This window comes from Vicugna pacos, chromosome 31 (assembly GCF_048564905.1).
Source record: "Vicugna pacos chromosome 31, VicPac4, whole genome shotgun sequence".
Classification (NCBI taxonomy): Eukaryota; Metazoa; Chordata; class Mammalia; order Artiodactyla; family Camelidae; genus Vicugna; species Vicugna pacos.
Genome location: NC_133017.1, coordinates 13738135 through 13762431, shown reverse-complemented (window position 1 = coordinate 13762431; position 24297 = coordinate 13738135). Strand labels below are relative to the sequence as shown.

Sequence of the window (24297 nt, the reverse complement as noted above, 5' to 3'; positions counted from 1 at the left end):
CTGTGGTTCAGACACCCAAGGTAAACCTAGGTGGCTACTGGGGGTGTGATTTTGGACACGTTCTTGTATCATTGAGAGCTCGAATTTTCTGAGCTGTGTCACACTTGGGAGACCATCAGCCACTCCTGAGGCAATGCCAGGTGGCAGCTGCAACCTTGTGCCCTCAAGGTCTCCTGTTACAACTATTAAGTTTTTAGACAATAAAATTGTTGTAGATCAGATGTTAGAAAAAAGGAGACACGTGAAGTGGCCAATAGCTCGTGTCGTGTACATGTTAACACCACATCAAATGTTAAAACCCACTCAGGTGAAAGTAGATGACCGGCTGTCTGGCTGCAGGCCTCCCCCAGAGCGCCAGGTCCAGGCTGGTTTTCAGGCTGCTTCTCCTGAATTCCTCAAGGAATGAGATTTTAATTATGCAAGACTGGGACCCAGGACTTGGAACTTTGGAATATTTCCAACTTGCTGTCCGTTCTCCAGATGGAGGTAGCCCTATGCCCCTTTTCAGCAGGAAGCAGCCAGAGCAGTTGTTACCCCAGGCCCTGAAGGATCTGGGGCGGGATAAGACAGGGCTTGAGGATGAAACCAAGTTCCTCTGCGAGTTTATGATCAACCTTTCTGTCCAAAACAGTCCCCTTCTTGTCCAACCCCTGTTCTCCTGAAGACTGAGGAGCATCAAAGAAAAGGAGGGAATTGTATAACCCAGCAGGACCCGGGGGCCTTCCCGGGACAGACCCCTCCCCAGACCCTGTGCTGCAGCTCCTCTCTGAAGGACCCAGATGATAGTACCTCATACAGATTTCCTGAGTTTTTCAGATGCTAAAAATCCACCACCAAATGGAAGAAATTAACTGCTTGATGATCATGAGCACGTAGCCCCCAGACCTTCTGGGGCCTAAGGATTGATCACCATCAACCAGTCAGAACTGTGTGCAGCTGATCACAGACCCAGAGACGCCCCTCCCTCACGTGGCCTTTAAAGATGCTCAGATCCTTCCAAAAGTTCAGGGTCTTTTTGACACGAGCCTCACGTTTTCCTTGCTCGGCCCAGCAGTAGACCTTTCTCTGCTCCCACCTCCCACGTTTCAGTATTGTTTGGCCTCACTGTGTGTCAGGTACACGGACTTTTGTTCTTAACAATGTTCTTCTTTTCTAAAGTAAATCATCAGAGAGCTTATAGCAGAAAGAAGAGGTTGAAAGCCCGAGCTGCTGTTGACACAGAGACAGGCTGCCTTTATGTCTTCCTGGGCTCCACAGAGAGGAGTCCTGACCTCATTACTGAGCAAGGCGTTTCCGGTGACTCTGGGGGTGTGGGCAGAATGGGGAGGGCTCTCCAGCCGTGGGCCGGGCCTGCTCACTAATGACTAGTCTTTGGAGATGCATAAGTGAGTGAGGCAATTAAAACAAACGGGATTCTGGGAAGAAGAGTGGAGAGGAGAAATCCATGAAAATGCAAGCAAAGGAGTGGCTCAGCCTCGACTGTGGCCTGTGAAGGTGGTGGTCGGGCCCGGGGCTGGGGGTCCCACGTGCCCTGGCACGTGGCCCAATGCCCACGCCCAGCATTGCACGGACAGGCAGGCACACAGCTTCAAGCACACCCATCACACACATGCGAGTACTTCTTGTACGTCTGTGAGCAGCATCTATGCTGAGGGGAAAAAAAAAGGACGCATAAAGAAGGATTGTTTTGCTCAGTGTGTACGTGAACTTTGATGGAACTTAGTAAAACATGGAGCCTTTAGTACCATGACGGATGGCTCTCCTGGGAGTTGTTTCCTGCCCTCCCTGCGGGGCTGGAGCTCAGGGCTGCAGTGACAGCGCTGGGGAAGAAAGGGACGAACAATAGGTTCTGTGAGTTCCCGGAGCTGGAGCTGCCCTGCCCGAGTGGGAGGTAGGAGAGCATCCGTCCTCCGCAGCACATAACTCAGCGGGGGGCGGGGCAGGCTGGTGGCACCTGGAAGTGGCGAGGGGGTAAAGTGAGCGAATTACGAGAGTGCACTCGAATCACCCAGCGTGCTGAGGATTGCTCGTGTCAACAGATTCCGCCGCCGAGAAGCCACACGCCTGGTCAATTTCCTGACCAAATCCAGGACCCGCTCCTCCGCACTGGGCATCACAGGTCACCGGCCGGCTCAAAAAACAAGGAGCCTTTTCACTCCTTTAAAAGGAGTTTGTTTTGTTTGTTTGAATTTTTAAAATTTTAATACAGTTCAGTCAGCGGGACTGGTGGCTTGGCTCCTTCCCTGGGAACCCGGGGCAGGGCCGCCGCGCCTCTCTGCCTCCCCTTGGTCTGGGACGGCCACCGTGGAAAGGGAACTGCTCTTCCCAACTTTCAGCTTCACGTCATCTCACTTTTTTTGCTTTTAACAGATCTTTCCCCTGGCTGCGAGCAGGAGGTTCTCCGCTCCGTGAGCTTTGTGGCAGGTGGCGAGGAGGCAGCAGGGAGAGAGGAGGGCCCACACGTCCTGGAGTCACAAAGCAAGAAGACTGCCCAGCTACAGGTAAGTGAGGCTCTTTCTTGCTGCTGACCCGGGCTGTGTTCTTTCATTCGTTTCCTTTTCCATCGACTTGATAAGCTCCCGGCAGGAGCTGTGGACACTGGCAGCCGTTGCTTGAAGAAGCCAGGTGCCTGGTCACCCTCAGGATCCCGCAGGTGGGAAAAGCTCCGCACTGATGGGGAGAGGCCCACAGGACGGAATCCCTGCTTCCTGACAGAGGCAGTGTCACCATGGAAACCGAGCCTGCCCAGCTGCCTGGGCTCTGACCCCCTGACTGACTCTGACACTGGGCAGGGATGATCAAAGCCCTTCAAAAGCCAGTCTCCAGGGGGCGCTCCCTTGTGTCCTGTCTCTTCCAGCCCCGTGTTTCCCCACTGCCCTCCCAGGACAGAAAATGTCAGGGCGGCTCCTAGCTCAGACTTCTAATGGAAAAACCTCAAAAGACTGGGTTTTGAATCTAAGTGTTAAAAATTAGAAAAATTTAAAATTCTATGTAATAGATCCTAAAGCTATTGATTGTCAGAATCCCTCGATCACATGAAGTTTAAAAAAAAATACTAGTTTTGTGTGAATGTAATTTGGTGCAATGAGTATGCAGAACAGTACTGAGGTTCCTTAAAAAGCTGAAGAGAGTTACCATATGATCCAGTATAAAACTACTCCTGGGCATAGATCTAGAAAAGAGGAAAACTCTAATTCGAAAAGACACCTGCACCCCAGTGTTCACAGCAGCACTATTTACAACGGCCAAGACTTGGAAGGAACCTAAATGCCTGCCAACAGATGCCTGGATAAAGATGTACACACACACACACACACACACACACACACACACATAAAAAGCATACCAGTTCTGGGGTCCCAAGCCAGGAGAGTCTGAGTCCTGGCCCTGGGGTCAATTTCAGCAAATCTGTAATTTTGATGCTTCCCTAGATGATTCTAATGACCAGCCATGTTTGAGAACTAAACTTGTTAAGTTATCTTTTAAAACCAAATTTTTTAAGCTGAAATGTAGTTGATTTACAATGTTGGGTTAGTTTCTGGTGTACAGCACAGTGATTCAGTTATACGTGTATACACATATGTTCTTTTTCACCTTCTTTTTCATTATAGGTTACTACGAGATACTGACCATCGTTCCCTGTGCTGGAGTTGGGAGGGCATGGGGAGGGGGGAGAGGAAGGGGAGGGGGAGCAGGAAGGAAAAACAACTGCTCCATGATTTTTTAGGTCCCTTGGAAACTGGCTCCGAGTTATTCCTATTTAGCTAGAATGTTTCTAACTAACAGTAGTATCTGCATCAAGTTACGCTAATCTGGCTTTTACCTTTGAGTTAGATTTTTATTTGTGAAGACAGCTCTTTCCTCTCCAAAAACCTGAAAAGTTCTTAAGCAAAAGGAGTTTGATTTTGTTCATTCTGCACCCTAAAAACAGGTACAAAAAAGTTCCAAACACTTAAATGTGGCTGAAAGTAGCCATCACATGACTTCCTATTTCCTTCCGTCATGATGTGTTACCTACAGACCTGACATGGCGCTAAATTCATATTAAAACATAAAGTCCCCATTGCAGTTCTGAGAACCACTTCTGTCCCATTCATCTGGAAGCTGATCGGTCAAGACAGAGTCTCTGGTAGTTTTGTCTCCAACACCCACAGAGCAAAGGCCACACGTTCCTGGGGCCGGGGCAGGAGGAACCAAGCCCAGCCCAACGTGTGCAGTTCCAGGGATGAAAAGCTCCCATTAACACCCTTGCAGACACAGTCTCTTTCTGAAATTAGATTCCTTTCTCTGGGTCTGGCTCACTTCACGGTCAAAACAACACTTCTGGATATTCCTCAAGCCAGCTGTCAACCACAGCCTCCTCTGATGGTGACCTCGAGGTGACCTTTCTTCCACCTGTATCCTTTAGCCTGAACGAACACCACCTCCTCCACCTCCCCAGTTTGCTAGCTCTGTCTTGCCTCCCTTTCGTTTAGTTCCCACTCTTCCCACCCTGTTGGAATTAATCAGTCTTCTTTCTGAACTTGACTTCAGCTGAAATACAGACTTAAATCTGCCTTTGCTCAGTGGCCCACCACTGACGGCCGGCAGCTTCTCCCATTCCCCGGCTTAGTTCTGCTCACCGAACTCCAGTGTGTGCGGGACGGGTGGTCTCAGGACAACATGGAGTGTCCTCTGGCCCTGAGTTACTTCATAAGTAAAGCCACACGCGGGCTAGGATACAAATGAACTACTCTGAGGGCCTGAAAACCTGCTCCCAGGAAATACTTCTGCAATGTCTGCTTCTTCTCTTTCCCAGTTTTGAATGTCCTTATAATTTCCCCCTGAAGTTCTTAGGCTCTAATTATGCTGGTGGTTGTTGCTGATGATTCTCGATTTTTTTTTCACATGTTTTGTAATTTAGAATTGTGAGTTCATGCTTAGGAATCCTGTGCGCAGCTGAAAGTATGCCTTTCTAGAGAGGCCTTTTAATTACTTTTATTGAAGTCTCCAGTGTTATTTTCAGCCTGAGACTGAATTTTAAACTATTTTGTTGGAGACTCTAGGCTCTCCAGACAGTAGGAATTCAAACCCTAAAGCTGAGGGAGGGCAGCCTGAAGCGCTCAGGCTTGTTAGATTCTCAGGGTTTTAGTTCACATCGCCTCTCCCCAACAGGTCAGGCTACCCAGAAGAGTTTCTTCCAAGTCTCCCTTAGGGAGGGGATAAATGTGGTCCTTCAAGGGTTCCTTATTACAGGGTGTTAGGTCCAAATTCCTGCCCTTTGTGGACCCCAAAATGTGTCTCCTATACTTTCATAGCCTTTAAAACTCAAACCTATTGTTAACCAGACTGGCAAAATAAATGAATAAATAAACCCAAATCAGTCAAAATGTCAGTGTCTGGGTTATTTCCTTTACTTTCTTATTAGCACCTAAAACCATGTTTGTTACATTTTTGTCCAGTGTATCTGAGTGATTTGTAGTAAGAGGCTTCCAGATTATCTAACCAGCAATATCGCTAGAAATAAAAAGTCCTGTGTTATTTTTCTGTATATTTATACTTTGAACACTTCTGTCCTTTTAAAATTTCTTTTCCCTAGGGGGTAGGTAGTTAGGCTTATTTATTTATGTTTTAATGGCGGTGCTGGGGATTGAACCCAGGACCTCATGCATGCTGAGCTTGCTCTCTACCACTTGAGCTGTACCCTCCCCAGCTTCTGTCCTTATATTTGGTCAAGATTCCTTTGTATAAAGTCACTTCTGAAAGTGAACTTGCTTGATAACCCCTTTTGATCCCGTATAGACTTCCTGAAAACACCCTCTTAAGCAGAGTGAAAAGAAGATCTGGGCAAGTATCTGCCAGCTTCAATCGACATGGAGGGTCTAGTGCCCCCTTCCGCTCAGTTTTCACATAGTTTAAAAGTTTCCTGGTCTTTTCCAAAACTAAACAGAATGTGAATGCCTCCTTCTGAGCAAGGTCCCTGGAATTAGCTATGGAAAAAAAAGAAGAAAAGAAAACAGCCCCATCCTCAAAGAAATCTAGGCTTCCCCTGGGAAAATCAGGATGTAGGCCTCAAATGTGATGTTTAAAGCTCTCCCTTTTCTATTTTCCCTTTGGCTTTTTTTTTTTTCTTCCTGGAGAGTGAGTTCCTGTCTCATTGCAGAAAGAATTCAGAAGTGAGAGAAAAGTAAAGTGAGCATTTATTGAGTGATAGGAGGCTCTCAAGGGGGGAGCGGGCAGACTCAGGTGAGCGGCTGCACTGAGTTTCTTTGTCAAGGTGGTTACACAGGGTGTAGAAATGAATGGGCGGATTATTCATGGGGCAGGGGTTTGGGGTCATATTCCCTGATTTTCATCCCAGCTCCACCTTCCCAAAGGAGGGAGAGATTTTTGTCCTTATTTAGTCTGGATCCAAAGTGTCATGGCCTCAGTGCATGATGGGTACTTCTAATCTGCAAGGCTGATTTTATTATAATGAGCAAAAGGTTACATTCTGACACTGGAGAGTCTTGCCTTTTCCCATCTTTCTTTTTCATCCTCCAGGACACTTGTCATCCCAAAATGTGTGGTTTCTTACAGTCCAGAGGTTCCTGCTTTTCTTTGTCTGCCCAAGGGCCCGAGGCTGTTCACAAGATGTGTGGTTTCCTGCCACCTGCCCCGTGCTCCACCTTCTCTGCTCACATCTAGCTCTCTGCCTGCTCTAACAGCTTGACTTTAATGGAACTATTTGGGAAAATTATAAGACCATGCCTTTACAACACCAAAATTGACTTTGAATTTAACCAAACTCAACTGTTCATTTAAAAATATATACTACTTTATTGAATTGAGTAATAGTAATAGTTATCAGAGGATTATTTAGAAAAGAGTAAGAGTGATATTGAAAAACTGGGTGGGGTGATGGAAGTCTCATGCTGGATACAACATTCACAAGGCCTTATGATTTTCAAAAACTACGAACAATGTAATTTCTATCGTAATTTTATAGATCTTCTTAGGAACAGCACTACGTAGCCTCTCTTGAGCATCTACTTTACTGATTAGCAATACAGAGAGTATTTGGATCTAGCCTAAATTCTTCCTTCTGCAAATCAAACGCATTTCCTGTCATTCTCCTCCTAATGGAGACCAGCCTCTGCTATAGTTGCCCTGCGTGTTACTGGCGACCCGCCCTCCCAGCCACACGTTCCACTGCGTCGTCTTAGTCACCCAGCACCATGAGGACGTCCTGAAGGGAAACACTCGAGATCAAACGAGCGATCGCTTCATAAGCTAACAAGTACAATTTTCTCCTTTCTAGTTTTACCAGCAGTGAGAATTTCTCTTCAAAGAATATGCTGAAACCAAAGGTACCACAGAAAATGTACCACTTTAAATCCCACAGAGATTTGGAAGTGTTGCTCTCATAAAGATTTTCCAAGTAATGCTGTTTGTAGGGTAATTATAATCTGAGTTTTTCTGGCGTCAGAATCAAGTGACTGGTTCTCTCACAACCCTTGCTGTTCAAGTACACAATAATTCTGTCTGGCACAAATTATGTTGTCCAGGGGAAATTTTGATTCTCTCTCTTCAACTCTGTTTTCAAAGTGAAGTAAAATGGAGTGTTAATCAGTTCAACACCAGTCAGTCTGGATAGTTAAATTCTACCACCTCTGTTCACCATCTATCCTGGGTCCCTGTTCTTTCTCTCCTCTCCACCCCAAACACATAGAGAAACACGAAGTCTTTTAATCTCAGTGATTGATTCTTACGTCTAACATGGTCTAGACATTTACATCTGTTCCCCACTTAGATCCTCTGTGTATGTGTCCATTCATCCCAGAGAGTAATTGTGTATTCAAAAGACCATGACACAAGAACAGAAGACAAAACTGTCATTAGTAACCATATCTGCTGTTGTTTAGTATTTCTTATAACCCAGGGTTTCTGTTAGGTGCTTTATACAAGTTACCATATTTAATTCTTTTACCAACCAGTTAGGAGTTGAATTCTGTTCCCCCTGTAAAAAGATACACTGGAGTCCTAGCTCCCAGTACCTCAAAGTGGGACCTCGTGTGGAGAGGTCTTGACAGAGGTGGTTAGGTTAAGGTGAGGTAGGAGGGTGGACCCTAATCCAGTCTGGTATCCTTATAAAAAGAGGAAATTTGGGCCCAGAGACACAAACAGGAAAGATACCAGGTGACTATAAAGACAGCCGTCTACCATCCATGGGGAGTGGCCTGGAGCAAACCCTCCCCTCACCGCCCTCAGAAGGAACCAGCCCTGCTGACAACTTGAACTCAAGCATCCAGCCTCCAGATGGTGAGACAACACAGTTCTGTTGTTGAAGGCGCCCGGTCCGTGGTACTTTGTTATGGCAGTTCTAGAAAATGAATGCACAGACTTACAATTTAAGTCAGTCTCTCTCTTTTTATTGAAGTACAGTCAGTTACAATGTGTCAATTTCTGGTGTTCAGCATTGTGTTTCAGTCAGACATATACACACATATATTCGTTTTTACATTCTTCTTCATTAAAGGTTACTACAGGATATTGAATATAGTTCCCTGTGCTATAGAGAAGACATTTGTTCTTTATCTATCTTTACATATAATGGCTAACATTTGCATATCTTGAACTGCCAAATTTATTGTTTCCCATTCCCCTTTTCCCCTTGTAACCATAAGAGTTTTTACTATGTCTGTGAGTCTGTTTTTGTCTTGTAGATGAGTTCATTAGTGTCCTCTTTTTTTCATTTTCTTTTTTAGATTCCACATATGAGTGATATCATATGATATTTTTCTTTCTCTTTCTAGCTTACTTCACTTAGAGAGATGATCTCTAGGTCCATCTGTGTTGCTGCAAATGGTATTGTTTTGTTATTTTTTATACTGAGTAGTATTCCATTGTATATATACACCACCACTTCTTTATCCGGTCATCTGTTGATGGACATTTAAGTTGCTTCCATGTCTTGACTATTGCATATAGTGCTGCTATGAACATTAGGGTGCATGTATCTTTTCGAATTAGAGTTCCCTCTGGGGATGCCCAGAGTGGATTAGATGCCCAGGAGTGGATTACTGGATCACATGGTAAGTCTATTTTCAGTTTTTTAAGGACCGCCATACTGTCCTCCATAGTGGCTGCAACAAACTACATTCCCACCAGCAGTGTAGGAGGGCTCCCTGTTCTCCACACCCTCTCCAGCATTTATCTTTTGTGGACTGTTTAATGATGCCCATTCTAAGTCAGTCTCTTTCTATAAACGAAGGGCCTGAGGTTTAGGAAGATGAAAGGCCTTACGCAGAGTGCCGGGGCCGTGGTGGGGGGCTGTCATTCAGCACAGATCCATTCTGCGCTGAAGCCTGCGCACTTGCTGCAGTGTTACGCTGCCTCCACCCGAAGCCTGCACGTGGGCTTACTGAGGATCGTGGAGTTATGCAGTCAAGGGATTTTATATTGTTATTTCCTAGGAGAGGTTTCTGAAGACCCACTTCTCCACGTTTTGGGGGCGAGTTTTCACAGAAAGCTCAAGAAGTAGATGGAGCCAGCAACCTGGTTGGGGAAGGCAAGGTTATGTAAGTGCCTCGCATGTGATATCTGGGACATGCTTGTACTAATTTTTTCCCCATTGTCTATCTGAAATTCAAATGTAACTCAGATTTCTCTATTTCTAGTGGCCGAATCTGGCCGTTAGCAGTTCTACCCCAGGAGAACTTGGAGCTTGGGGCCCCAGTCCCCAGCGGCACGGGAGTGACAGCCCAGAGGGAACAGCAGACATGTCGACAGCTCAACCTGCTCGGGTAAAGTTCCTGAATTCCTGGTAGGTGCTTCACAGAGCTCAGTAAGTATGGTCTATTATTGTTACAGCAATTGGGAAACACACTCTTAGGTCCCAGGAGAAGACGCAGGGGTGGTGGAGGGGAAGGCAGCGGGAAGAAGGGGCTAATGTTATTGTTCCAGGGTGGATCAGCACTGACAAGGCTTCTATAAAAGACGGGTGGGACATGCTGGTTTAAGGAACGAATGTCTCCCAAATCCAGCCTTCTTGGGAGTCTCATGAGGCCTGGGCCAATGGCATGAAAGAGCAGAGTGGTAACAGCACAGAGGACTAAGGCCAGAGATGCAGTGGCCCACCGCGCCTTCTCCTTAGGGGCGTTAGGAAGAGAGATCCAGTAGGTGTGTGAGAGACACAGGAATGGATGGCTTTTAACTTAAGTGGAGTGAAAACAGATTACTGCGTTGGAAAACTGCTGGGAAGCCAGCCACCAATTAAAACACCAGAAAAGTCCTCGCTGTTGAATGAAACTCAAGACAAGCATACAGGGATCTTTCTGAACCAGCTTATGCCTTCTGAGTTCACGGCTAAACCCTCCTAATTAGCAATGAGAAGTCTTTGGATAGTGGAAAGGACGCCCCCAAGACCCCCCCAGCCCCCAAATTAAGTCAAAATGGTGGTCACAAAATTGGCACCTTACTGATCACTCGCCATTTTTTTCCTTTAAAAGATACTTTTACTTCTGGGCTTACGCAATGTGTTACAGAACCCGGCGAGTATTTCCACAGCAGCAAGTTCCTGTCGGCTCAGGAGTCATAAAGTGTATCTGTAATTTTCTCTCTGATGATTGGCACAGGAACTGGAAAATTGGCAGGAATGGGTGATGACTGACAGTTTCTACCTGGCAGCTTGTCTGCTTTGTGAGTGACTCTGTGATCAGCTTCACACAGTTTTTAGGCTCCATCCACAATGAACATGGCCTTGCATAACCGCTGGTCCCGAAGCCCAGCCCCACACCAGCTGCCCCTTAGAGCAATGTTGTGTGCCGGTCATATGTGTCCTGGCCCGAGGTAGCCAGAGTCTGCATTGCTTGCTTTAAGGAGGTGACTGTGGGTTGGTGGAAGCAGTAGCTAATAACATTTGTCACTTTTTAGTGATGTGTTGACACAAAATGGAGATACCTATTTGTAGTCAAGTGAGCTGTAACCCTGTAAATTCTTTGCATCACTGCTACACCTTTGTGAGAAAAAGATACAATTTTTATTTTAAGAAATGAGACATAAAACCAAAGAGCTAAATGCTCACAGTATGAAAGCTAAATAAGCCATTTATGATGTCCTCAGATACCTAAAAGTTTTTGTGATCTGCTCAAGATTTTCCCTAATTTGAACTAATGGTGTGTTAAGTTCGCATCAGAGTGATTATACCCACCACAAAACACTGTAAGGGAAATGTCACCAAAAGAGAACTAGAGTGACACTATAGGAAAGTACTTCTCCACATTAAAGAACACACATAGAAACTTTTCTTATTAATAATTTGAACTAAATTTCAAATTTTAATTATTTTCCCAGATTGCCTAAAATTGAACTTTTTAAATAGCAAAATTGTTTTCATCAATTGTATAAGTTAATGTGCTAAACTGGTCAGGGAACTAAAAAGATTAAGCAACTCTTCTTGGGGATATTGCTCCATTTCAATGACAAAAGCATGTATGATCTTCCAGACAGAAAGTCAGCAAGGCAACCGAGGTCTCAGGTGACACAACAGAACAGTTACTTGATGTTTTCAGGACACTACAGCCAAAAAAACTCAGAATATACATTCTTCACAAGTGCCCACGGAACATTCCCTAAGATAGACCACATACTCTGACACAAAACAAGCTTCAACAAATGTAAGAGGACAGAAGTTATTTCAAACATCTTTTCTGACCACAGTGGCATGAAACTAGAATTCAACTACAGAAAGAGAAATGAGAAGAAAATAAAAGATTGCATGGAGATTGTTTTGCTACTTAACCAATGGATCAACAAGGAAATTAAAAAAAAATATCTTGAGACAAATGACAGTGAAAACAACCACACAAAATCTATGGGACGCGGCACAAGGAGTCCTAAGAGGGAGGTGCACAGGGACACAGGCCTTCCTCAAAAAGCAAGGCAAACACAAACAACCTAACCTCCCACCTAAAAGGATGAGAGAAAGAACAAACAGAACCTGAAGTGAACAGAAGGAAAGACATAATAAAGACCAGGGAGGAAATAAATAAAATAGAGATTAAGAAAATAGAAAAATCAATGAAACCAAGAGCTGGTTTTTTTAAAGAGTAAACAAAATTGACAAACCTCTGGCCAAGCTCACCAAGAAGAAAGGAGAGAGGACTCAAGTAAATAAAATAAAAAATAAAATAGGATAAATTATAACGAATGCTGCAGAAATACAAAAAACCATAAGAGAATACTATGAACAATTATATGCCAACAAATTGGACAATCTAGAAGAAATGAACCATCTTCTAGAAACATACAGTCCCCCAAAACTGAACCAAGAAGAAACAGAGAATTTGAACAGACCAAGTACTAGAAGTCAAATAGAATCAGTAATTGAAAAAAACTCCCTGCAAACAAAAGTCCAGGGCCTGATGGCTTCACTGGGGAATTCCACCAAACATACAAAGAAGAACTCATACTGATCCTTCTCAAACTCTTCCAAAAGACCAAAGAGGAAGGAACACTCTCAAACTCATTCTGTGAAGCCACCATCACCCCGATATCAAAACCAGACAAAGAACTATCAAAAAAGAAAATTACAGGCCAATATCTTTGATGAATATAGATGCAAAATTTCTTAACAAAATATTAGCAAATCAAATCCAACAGCACATAAAGATCATTCACTACAATCACATTGGGTTTATCCCTGGGACGCAAGGGTGCTTCGACACATGCAAATAATGAATGTGACACACCACATCCACAAAAGAAAATGCAAAAACCACACGATCATTTCAATAGATGCAGAAAAAGCATTTGATAAAATTCAATACCTATCAATGATTAAAAATTCTTACCAAAGTGGGTATAGAGAGAACATAGCTCAACATAATAAAAGCTCTTTATGACAAACCCACAGCCAGCATAATACTCAACAGTGACAAATCGAAAGCCTTCCTGCTAAAATCTGGAAGAAGACAAGGATGCCCACGGTCCCCACTTCCATTCAATATAGTCTTGGAAGTCCTAGCCATAGCAGTCAGACAAGAGAAAGAAAGAAAAGGGATTCAGATTGAAAGGGAAGAGGTAAAATTGTCACTTTTGCAGATGACATGATATTCTATATAGAAAACCCTAAAGACTCCACACAAAAACTACTAAACCTGGTGAACAAATTAATCTCTGACATTTCTTTACACTAACAATGAAACATCAGAAAAAGGAAAGTAAAAAAAACTTTTAAAATTGCATCAAAAAAATTACTTAGGAATGACTTATTATGCTGAAAACTATGAAACATTGATTAAGAAAATTAAAGATGATTTAAAGAAATGGAAAGATATCCCATGGTCTTGGATTGGAAGAATCAATATTGTTAGAATGGCTGTACTCCCCAAAGCAATCTACAGATTTACTATGATCTCTATCAAATTACCTAGGGCATTTTTCACAGAACTAGAAGAAATAATCCTAACATTTGTATAGAGTCACAAAAGACCCAGAATTGCCAAAGCAATACTGAAGAAAAAGAATGATGCTGGAGGCTTATTCCACCCGGACATCAGACAATACCGCAGAGCTACAGTAATGAGAACAGCATGATACTGGTACAACCACAGACATGTGGATCAAGGGAACAGAACTGAGAGCCCAGAAATAAATCCACACACCTACGGTCAATTAATCCTCAGCAAAGGAGGCAAGAACATACAATGGAGTAAAGACAGTCTCTTCAGCAAGTGGTGGTGGGAAAGCAGGACAGCCGCATGTGAATCAGTGACATTAGAACCCTCCCTCACACCATACACAAAAATAAACTCAAAACGGCTTAAGGACTTAAACATAAGACGCCATAAATCTCCTAGAAGAGGACATAGGCAAACGTTCTGACATAACGTGTAGTAATGTTCTCCTAGGTCAGTCTTCCAAGGCAATAGGAATAAAAGCAAAAATAAACAAATGGGGCCTAATTAAACTTATAAGCTTTGCACAGCAAAGGAAACCATAAACAAGACGAGAAGACAACCTATAGAATGGGAGAAGACATTTGCAAATGATGTAACTGACAAAGGCTTAATTTCCAGAATTATACAAACAGCTCATACAACTCAAGAACAGCAAAACAACCAACAAACAAACAAAAAAAAATAGAAAAATGGGCAGAAGACCTAAACAGACATTTCTCCAATGAAGACATACAGGTGGTCAATAGGCACATGAAAAGATGCTCAGTATCGCTAATTATTAGAGAAATGCAAATTGAAACCACAGTGAGGTATCACCTCGCACCAGTCAGAATGGCCATCGTTAAAAAGTTCACAAACGATAAATGCTGGAGAGAGTGTGGAGAAAAAGGGAGCCCTCCTACACTGCTGGTGGGAATATAATTTGATGGACCCACTATGGAAAACAGTGTGGAGATTCCTTAAAAAATTAAAAATAGACTTACTATATGAGCCAGCAAACCAACTCCTGGGCATATATCTGGAGAAAACTCTTAATTTCAAAAAACAATGCACCCCAGTGTTCACAGTAACACTATTTACAGTAGCCAAAACATGGAAGGAACCTAAATGTCCATCAACAGATGATTGGATAAGGAAGATGTCTTTATATATATATATATATATATATATATATATATATATATATAGAGAGAGAGAGAGAGAGAGAGAGAGAGAGAGAGAGATTAAATTGACTTTGTAACTATCAAGTATACTATTAAAAATCTTTAAAATTAATGAAATCATTTCTAAGTGCACAATTAGTGCTTTAACAATTTAGATTATTTTTCCTTCTTTCCAACCAATCTGGTGTCATGAGGTTCATGGTGATTTCTCCTCAATTTTTCATGAAGTAACCCATGACCACTCAGGTCTTCTTGAAGGTACCTGAGACCAGCACCAACGGTGAGACGGATCCTCTGAGCCTGGTCTTTATACAACACAGTAAATTCTGACCCTACACCGATGATCTGGACTTTAGACAAGCTGACAGGTAATTTTTAATTAATTGTACAGAGTTGTAGTTGTGGTACATGGAGTTGACTTTTAAAACAGAAAATGAAAAGCCAGGATATGGACAGTCATCTGTGTCATATGACAGTCATATTTGTGATGAAACTATCCATTCAAGTCACAAGATAAAGCAAAATGTCCATTTTCTGTCACTTTTCAAATGGATTTTGACATCAGATATTTAGATGGGGGTCAATTGTTTAGTAACTTAGAATCGCTCTTTTTCTTCTTTATCTTTGTAACAATTCTCCTTCTCTTTGACTGATTTATTTCTAAAGATGTGTCCTTTAATTGTGATAAATGGGACGAAAGGGGTGAAATTCACATTGCCACTTCTATCCACTGCAATCCTGGCAAAAGTAAGGACGGGGAGGGTGTGACGCGATTGGCTACAGTTAACACCAAGTCTGTGTCCCTGAACAGAGCAGTCTCTCAAGAAATCTTCAGTTAGGGCCTCAGTCCATTTTTGCCTTCTGGTCAGTATCACATGTAATCAGAAGTTGACTGTAACTATAAAACTATATGTAACTAAGAGTGACCATGAGTTACACTAAAACATGTTAATGGGGGAGTTCACGCCCACTCTCAGGGCACGCGTGCTTTGTTTTCCCGTCTCACAAAGCATTTCAAAACCACAGCTGTTGATAATGCTTTAGATTTGCCAGATCCTGTAACAGTCCACTGGCTTTGCCATGAACGTGGCATTTGTACCACATTAAAATCTGGCAAGCTTCATCTTTGCTAACCCCTGGCAAACGGGAACATGCTAGAAAGTATGAAAATCTATTTCAGCCAAAGCCATTATCGAGTGTGTGTTCGTTTGGATTTAACTAAGAACCTCTAATCTGTTCGTGCACGCGTGGTGTCTCCACATTCTGTGTGCTGATTATGCTGGCAGCGAGTACTCTATGTGCCTAGTAGTCAGCGACAGCCCCAAGCACGGAGGGGAGGAAGGCAGGAGAGGCAGGAAGCCCTGTCTCACTTCCACTGGAGCGAGGACACACCTCCATGAACTTTTGCGGGGAACTTGTCCCATCCCCTGCCTGACTTGCCCCACGCTGAAAGTTTTGTGAGTAGTTGGCAGATTCTGTTTCATATCATCACACGGGAGACTCTCCCCTTGCATTCATCTGACTGCAGGCTTCTTGGCAGAGTAAAACCATGTCATCCAGCTCTTTACCAACACACAGCTCAAGAAAACCATCGTTTCTGGTACTCGGACACAATGGGGCTCTTCAGCCTGGAAACCCGTCCTGCCCAGAAAGGCAGAGGGGTGTGGTGGCATGTGATACCAGCATTCCTGTCCCGGTGTGTTCATCCACTCACGGACACAGGGACAGCCAGCCAGAGCCACGTGTGCTGCGGGCTGGAGTCTGTGCCTCTGCCAACCTCCCTCCCCAAGGGCTAACTCTCTCTCTCTCTCACACACACAAACACACCCACACCTTTCATTAAACCTCCACTGACTGGCTAACTTTCCCATGGTTATGACTGTCATTGCACACACTCTGAGGGAAGTTCGGCTTCACTGCAGGACCAGGTCGCATCCGCCCGCGTCGCTCGCCTCCGTGCCCACCTTTCAGCGGCTCCTGACCAGAGGCACACTGGAGGAAGGCACACTTTTTCAGTGCCCAGTTAATGGACACGTGCAATGAAGAAAGAACACCAAACACAAATGGACCCACATTCTGGGTTTAGATTAGATTTAGTTTGACCAAGGATATCAACCCCTTCCAACAAACCAAACAAAAAGGAACAGCTCCTTTTCCTAAAGGTCATCGGTTCGTTCTCACGCATTTGCTGGGTAATGACTGAGCTCCCGCGAGGCTCTAGGCGCCGTCCTCCACGGTGCTCACCTCAGGGAGGCGCTGGGCTGACGTGTGAGGGTACTCAGCCCAGGGCCTGATGTGTGCAAAGCAATCGACAGACTTTAATTGCCTTCTCACTCACATTTTCACCCTTGAACTCCTCAACGGATCAAAACCAATACGTGATCTAAAGGAGATGACTTGCTGCCAATCCAGCGTCGTCACCCCTCTGCCCCCTCCCCTCTGCAGTTACACACATGAGGTTGGGCACGAGCTACCGAACCAGGGAGGGTGAACCACACGCAGGCCGACTGGGGGCTCATGGTTCTTGGCTTCCCACTTCTTGTTGTAAAATAGGAGCAGAGAAGGTCGGTGTAGTATCCCAGTACTAACAGGCTGCATCTGTAAACGCACACGCGCACACACACGCACGCACACAGACACGCACGCGCACACACACACTCTGGGGAGGTTGTGTCATGAATCTAGGCAACTAGCTTTGCAACTGACAATAAGCATTTACTACCCTCTCTGGTTGTCTGACTGAATTTAACCTTTATGTTCAAGCAATTTGTGTAAATAGACACAACCTTAAAGCCAATACTTTCTGCCCCATCTTGCATCCTATTTGCCTTTTTTTTTCTTGGCTTCTAAGACTAGGTCATAGATGGAGGAGACACCGACCTGACGCATCGTCAGCGTTTAACCTTCAGCAGTTTTCATGACATACACCAAGTGCCACCACCAAAATGATCGTTACCATGCAGCACTCCACACTAACCCCTGAGACGTCCAGGGTGAACAGATCCTTGTATAAACACAGGCGTGTAAAGGTAGCTGCAGGTCCAAGAACTTTAAAGAACTCATCCCTGACCTCTACTGGTCAAGTCATCAAAATACAACAGCTACCATTATTTCAGAAGTGTTCTCATACTTCCATTCATTCATTGAGCAAATACTTTTTAGCATCTACTGTGTGCCAGGCACTGTTTAGGGAATGACACTAAACAAAAGAGACCGAAAAAAAAAAACCTTTCCCTCTTAAAACTCAGTTGGGCAGCATTTAAACGATATGCATCATGTAAAAGTTAATTGTGGAGTGTCATTAGGGAATCAGAGGCACTGAGGAGGTGGCGCTGAAGAAGCAGAATTAAATTGGATCCTCAGGGCCAGTGAGAGGGTGGAATGAAGCAAAGACTCCAAGGAGGTGAGAACCTTAGCAACGTAAGACCTCACACATAGGCTCTCAAGTTAGTTAAATTAGACATCATTCTGGGAGCATTCATTTTTTTCCAGAGAGATTTTGGAGTCGGACTGGTGTTGAAATCCTGTATGGGTCAGCATTTGCTGCAGTAACAAACAGCTCCATATTCTCAGTGGTTTAAAAGACAAATTTTTGTTGCTCACAGTTCATGAGGGCTTCAGGCTCGCTGTGGCTTAGCTGTGGCTCTGCTCCAGGTGTGGTCCTATTCCAGGGGCAGGGCTGAAGGAACAGCCACTGGCTCGGGCATCTTGTCCCCACAGAGGCAGCCAGGGCTGCCATGCACTTCATCACACTGCGGAAGTTAAAGCTTCTGTTCACATGCGGCACATATCAAGTTCATTCACATTCCAGTGACCAAAGAAAGTTGACCTGGCCAAGCCCAGCCTCAGTGGGAGCAGGAGAGGGTACACTGGCCCAGACACACAAGTCCGGCAAGGAGAAGCAGGGAGTGAGTAATCAGGGACAAATAAGATAATATAACTTTAACGAGACACTCAACCCCTCTGAATCTTACTTTGTCCATCTGTGAAACAGGAATAAGAGCCAGCTACTTGTGAAGAATAAATGAGATATTTATAAATGTATTTAGCACAATAACTGGCTTATAATAAGGAATCAGTAAAAGCCAGTATCTTCTACTGTCTTCTTCCAAAGGTGGTATTACTCTGCCCCAATTCCTTTGGAGGCTTAAGAGGCTACAGAGGGGAAAATCAAAACTACAATGAGGTATCACCTGATACCAGGCAGAATGGCCATTATTAAAAAGTCTTCAAAGGATAAATGCTGGAGAGGGTGTGGAGAAAAAGGAACCCTCCTACACTGTTGGTGGGAATGTAAATTGGTGCAGCCACTATGGAGGACAGTGTGAAGGTTCCTTAAAAAACTAAAAATAGACTTATCCTGTGATCCAGCAATCCCACTCCTGGGCATTTATCTGGGGAAAACACTAATTCAAAAAGATTCATGCACCCCAGTGTTCACAGCAGCACTGTTTACAATATCCAAGACATGGAAGCAACCTAAATGTCCATCGACAGATGATTGGATAAAGAAGATGTGGTATATTTATACAAAGGAATAGTACTCAGCCATAAAAAGGAATGAAATAATTCCATTTGCAGCAACATGGGTGGATCTGGAGATCATTATTCTAAGTGAAGTAAGCCAAAGAGAAAGAATGATACCATATGATATCAATTATATGTGGAATCTAAAAAAAAAAAAAGGACACAAATGAACTTCTTACCAAACAGAGACTCACAGACGTAGAAAACAAACTTACGATTATTGATAGGGAAAAGAGGGTGGGAATAGAGATAAATTGGGAGTTTGAGATTTGCAGATACACACTGCTGTATATAAAATAAACAAGGACAATGACCCTGTAGAGCACAGGGAACTATATCCAGTATCTTGTAGTAACCTGTAAAGAAAAAGAATATGAAAACTAACATATGTATATATATGCATGACTGGGACACTGCGCTGTACACCAGAAACTGATGCAACACTGTAAACTGACTATACGTCAATAAAAAAAAAAAAAAAAGAGGCTTGGGGGGGATGTGTTGGAAAATTGGGGACTGGGACTGAAATCTGGACTCATTTCCCCTCTAAATCCTGGACAAATTACTATCTATAAAACGAGGCATCTGTCTTAAATGACCTCTAACGTTCCTCTCCAGCGCTAAAGCTCCTCAGTTTGGGATAAACCGCTTTCCATAGGTTCTTGCATTTTCCGCTAGGACCGCTGTTCAGTTGCGGCACCAGGTGGCGCTAGACGACAACGTAATGGGAAAGCACAAGGCTTTTCTGCGGCGAAGACGGAGTTCCAGACTGTTCATGTTCTTCTCACAGGTTGTTGTAAAACAGAACTCCTGCATCTCATAGTTACTCAGAAAGCACCCCTTTGGGGAAACAGCATCCCAAACCCTAACATGAGCCCTCAGTCCCGGGACCTCACACAGTGGGGAAGGCCCCGGCCGGTTTCCGAGGTGTGGCTGCGGAAGAGGCGAGCTCTGCTTCCTCCGAGCGGAGGTGTGAGTTGGGGGGGGCAGTGCTGGGGGCGGGGTGGGGGGCGCCCGGTGGCCGTGTGATGGGAGCGCCGAGGGTCCGGCCAGGGAGAGACCCAGGACAGACGGGAACCCACGCGCACGGGTCAGAGCGAGAGTGCTGGGGGGAGCACAGCCGGGGCCGAGGTGTGGCCGTGACAGGTGTCCAGGGCCCGGCACGTTCCGGCAGAGGCTGCAGGCAGGACACGTCCTGACGAGGCAGCACCCCTGGATGCGCGGGGAGGCGCTGGGCGGCGGGCACAGGGCGGCGACTCTGGGCGGCAGCACCAGCCCCGCACTTCCCACGTCCCCCCAGGCGAAGGGGCCACCGGGGCCCCTCCCTCGTAGGGACCGAGACACCCCCGTGCGCCAGCACTGGTCCTAAACCGGCCAGACGTGCCCACCGTGGGGAAGACTGAAACGCTCCGACGTGACCGCTGGCCTTCTCTCAAGAAATGTTTTCTTCCACGGGATTTTTCTGATGGTGCTTTAAAACCCAGAAGCATTTCTCTGTTGATAATGAAGGCAAAGGATATGTGGGAAGTCTCTGTACCTTTTGCTTAATTTTGCCATGAACCTAAAACTGCTCTAAAAAAGGGTTGGTTTGTTTGTTTTTTATACCCCGTGGATTCTGGGAAGACAGTGGAGCAGACACCAAGAACCCGCCTCCCCCTCTAGACGGCGCTGGCACGGGCAGATCTGTCCGACGTCACTATCGCGGAACCCTGGGCGGGTTACTGAAGGCGGCGACGTCCAGGGGAAGGCCTGCACAGCTAATTCTGGTCAGCTTCAGCTCTGAGCTCAGCACGGCCACCCCCCTACCCCCGCGGCAGGTGGCTGCGCACGGGTGCCTGGAGCAGCAGGGACGGAGCTCGCAGGAGCCAGGGTGGACCAAAGGGACTCTGTCACCCAAGCTTCACCATCTGTGCTCTGATCGCTGGTTGCTGCTTCTGATCACAGAGGTGCAGACACACGGGCAGGTGGCCATTGCTGCACCTCCCCCACTAGTGCAAGTCCCTCCTCATGTGGCTGAAGTGACTGGCCAGGAGATTTAAAGAGCCAGTGCCCTATTTAAAGCCCCCTTTATTTCTCCCCCACCCCTTGGTAGTCAGATACTAAGGACTAGGACATTAAAAAACTGCATATATGGAGAATATTAGAAAGTGAACAGGCATGCCCAGGGAAAGGCTTGGAAAAGACATAAGAAGACCTTAAGTTTACACCTGAGACTAACCCTCAGTATAGAGACAGTTACACAATCAAGAAACAAAGCCAATAAACAAACAATAACAAAAAACAGCAGTCCCTGGGGGAGAGAATCTTATTTACAGAGCTACCACATTATTAGATTCAAATGTCTAGTTTTCAGCAACAACAAATCACAAGGCATACAAAGACACAGGGAAGTACAGCCCATTCAAAGAAAGAAAACAGAATCAAATAGAAACTGTCCCTGAAAAAGATCCAGTAGAAGAAATAGTAGACAAAGATTTTTAAACATCTGGCATAAAAATGCACAAAGGAGATGTGGAGAGGGTCAAGAAAACAATGTATGAACAAAATGGAAATATCAAGAAGGAGATAGAAAAATCTAAAAAGAATCCAAAAAGAAATTCTGGAGCTGAAAAGTAAAATACCTGAAATTAAAAATTCACTAGAGGGGTTCAAAGGCAGGTCTGAGCAGGCAGAAAAAAGAATCAGTGAACTTGAAGACAGGACAGTGGAAATTACTGAGTATGAGGAACAGAAAGAAAAACAGCTGAAGAAAGGTGATCAGAGCTAAGGGGCCCGTGGGACATCAGCCAGACCAACACGTGCACCAGGGGAGATGCAGAAAGAGAGAGAGAGAAAGGGGCAGAGAGAATATTTGAGGAAATAATGGCTGAAAGTTTCCAAACTTGGTGACAAACATGGCTATATATATCCAACAGGTTCAGCAAGCCCCAAGTCAGATGGACTTAATGAGACCTACACTGAGATGCATCACAATTAAACTTTCAAAAGCCAAAAACAAAGAGAAAATCTTGAAGGTGGGAAGAGAGAAGCCAATCAACACATACCGCGGGTCCTCAGTAGGACCGCCAGCAGACTTCTCATCAGACACCGGGAAGGCCGCGAGGCAGCGGGATGACACCGTCAAAACGCTAAACGAGCAAACGTGTCAATCAAGAACTGCACACCTAGCAAAGCTGTCCTTCAGAAGGAAGGGAGAAAGGAAGACATTCCGAGATAAAAGCTGAGGGAGTGCGTCGCCACTGGCCCTGCCCTAAGACAGATGCTCAAGGGAGTCCTGCAGGTGAGATGAAGACCCCTGAAGCCATAACAGTGACTCAGCCCCGTCTGGAGAAACCAAGGTCTGTCATTGGTGGGAAGATGAAAATGGTTCAGCCGCCGTGGAAAACAGTATGGACGCTCCTCAAAAAATTAAAAACAGTATCATCTTATGATCCAGCGATTCTGCTTCAGGGGTTTATGCCCAAAAGAATAGAAGGCAGGGTCTCAGAGAGAGATTTGTACACCCACGTTCATAGCAGCATTATTCACAGGAGATAAAATGTGGAAGCAACCCAAGTGTCCATCAAGAGATGACTGGATACACAAAATGTGATACACGCGTACGAATGTGAAATATTATTCTGCCTTAAAAATGAAGGCAATTCGACAGTATGCTGCAGTGTGCGTGGAACTGAGGGCAGTACGCTAAAATGTGGCAGTCACAAAAAGACAGATAACGTACGATTCCACTGACTCGAGGCCCCTGGAGCAGTCAAATCCAGAGACGGAAAGCAGACCTCCCAGGGCTGGGGGCGGGGAGGAAGGGGGAGTCACTATTCAGGGGGAGTAGTTTCAGTTTTACAAGATGGAAAAAGTTATGGAGGTGGATGGTGGTGATGGTTGCATAACATTATACGTGTATTTGACACCACTGAACTGCACCCCTAAAATGGGTAAGGTGGTAAATTGTATATCACGTGCATTGTCACACACACACACACACACACACACACACAACACAGTAGCAAAACTAAAAACAAAAAGAAATCCTCTGGCATTTCTCAAGTCTCTTGTATGTTGACGTGGTGACATAGCACAGCGGAAAAAAGAGTGGCTTTAGGGTCAGACAGGCCTGGTTTTAAATCCTAAAGTCGACCTCTCCAGTATCATCACCTCGTTGCCGCATACCGCTGAGCAGAAGACAGCTTCCAGCTACTCTGCTGCCCGGAGCAAGTGACACAATCGTGCTGCGGCTCCCTCCCTGCCCCGCGCCGCCCCCCACCCCCACATGGTGGGGACAGTAACCTCACAGAGCTGCCACAGGAAACACAGGTAGTGTGTAATCCGTCACTGTCAGGCCTCCCTTCCTTCCGAGAAAAGGCTACCTTAGGTGAAACTGTTGGGCAAATTCAACATCAGCAAAGACAGAGAAGGCCTCAGCCGTCCGTGGACACTTTTTGCAGGAGACGCTGAGCTCACGATGCGAGCTACTCAAAAACTAAATCTATTAAGCTGGCCTGTAGCGTGAGGCTTGCGACATGCACTGGCTCACAGTAGGTCAAGAGGAAGAAGGGGCTGGGTGCACAGTGCAGCTCTGTTCCAGGTACTCAGTCTCTACGCAGCTGTAGCCTTGTCCATGAGAGATCAGCCAGAGCCCCCGCCTGCCCCCTCAACCCCCGCCCCGGCCTGCCCGCCCCCAGCCTGCCCTTCCAGAACCGTCAGCAGCCCCGTGGTGCTACGAATGATGATTTCAGGACCATTTTTACAAGAGCCATCCATATTAGTCCTTTGGCCAATTCTCCCAGTTGAGGGGAGAAGACATTAACATATAATGCTGGTATTTCTATTTTGCCTTTAAAGGGAAGACGGTTTGCTGTTTTCAAGGGGTCCAGGGCAATTTTGGTAGATAATTTCCAGAGGTGGGTCACGGCTGCTTCCATCTCATTTTGGAGATGGGCAACAACTGCTGGCGGCTAAAGGACCCATGGACAAATGCCTCACAGCGAACCACTAGTGCGGACAATCCACCCAGGGCAGCCCGGGCTGACCAGTCACTCCCCAGGAAGGAGATGACCCCGAGACTACTTGAAGGACATGCCTTTATGAGTCGGGGGGTGGGAAGGCCCGGGGCAGGTCCTAGGAGCTCACGGTCTCTCTGGTGGGGGAGGCCGAGCTCTGCCCTGGCCCACGGCTGCTGAGAGCACAGG

At 45.4% G+C, this 24297-nt stretch overlaps 1 long non-coding RNA gene across 1 annotated transcript; it reads left to right on the top strand.

Moving 5' to 3' along the window:
• Positions 1 to 2368: 2368 nt before the first annotated feature.
• Positions 2369 to 9778, top strand: LOC116286135 (uncharacterized). The gene is made up of 3 exons (XR_004195889.2): positions 2369 to 2501; positions 9435 to 9539; positions 9639 to 9778. It is a non-coding gene; the product is annotated as an uncharacterized lncRNA (long non-coding RNA).
• Positions 9779 to 24297: the final 14519 nt, after the last annotated feature.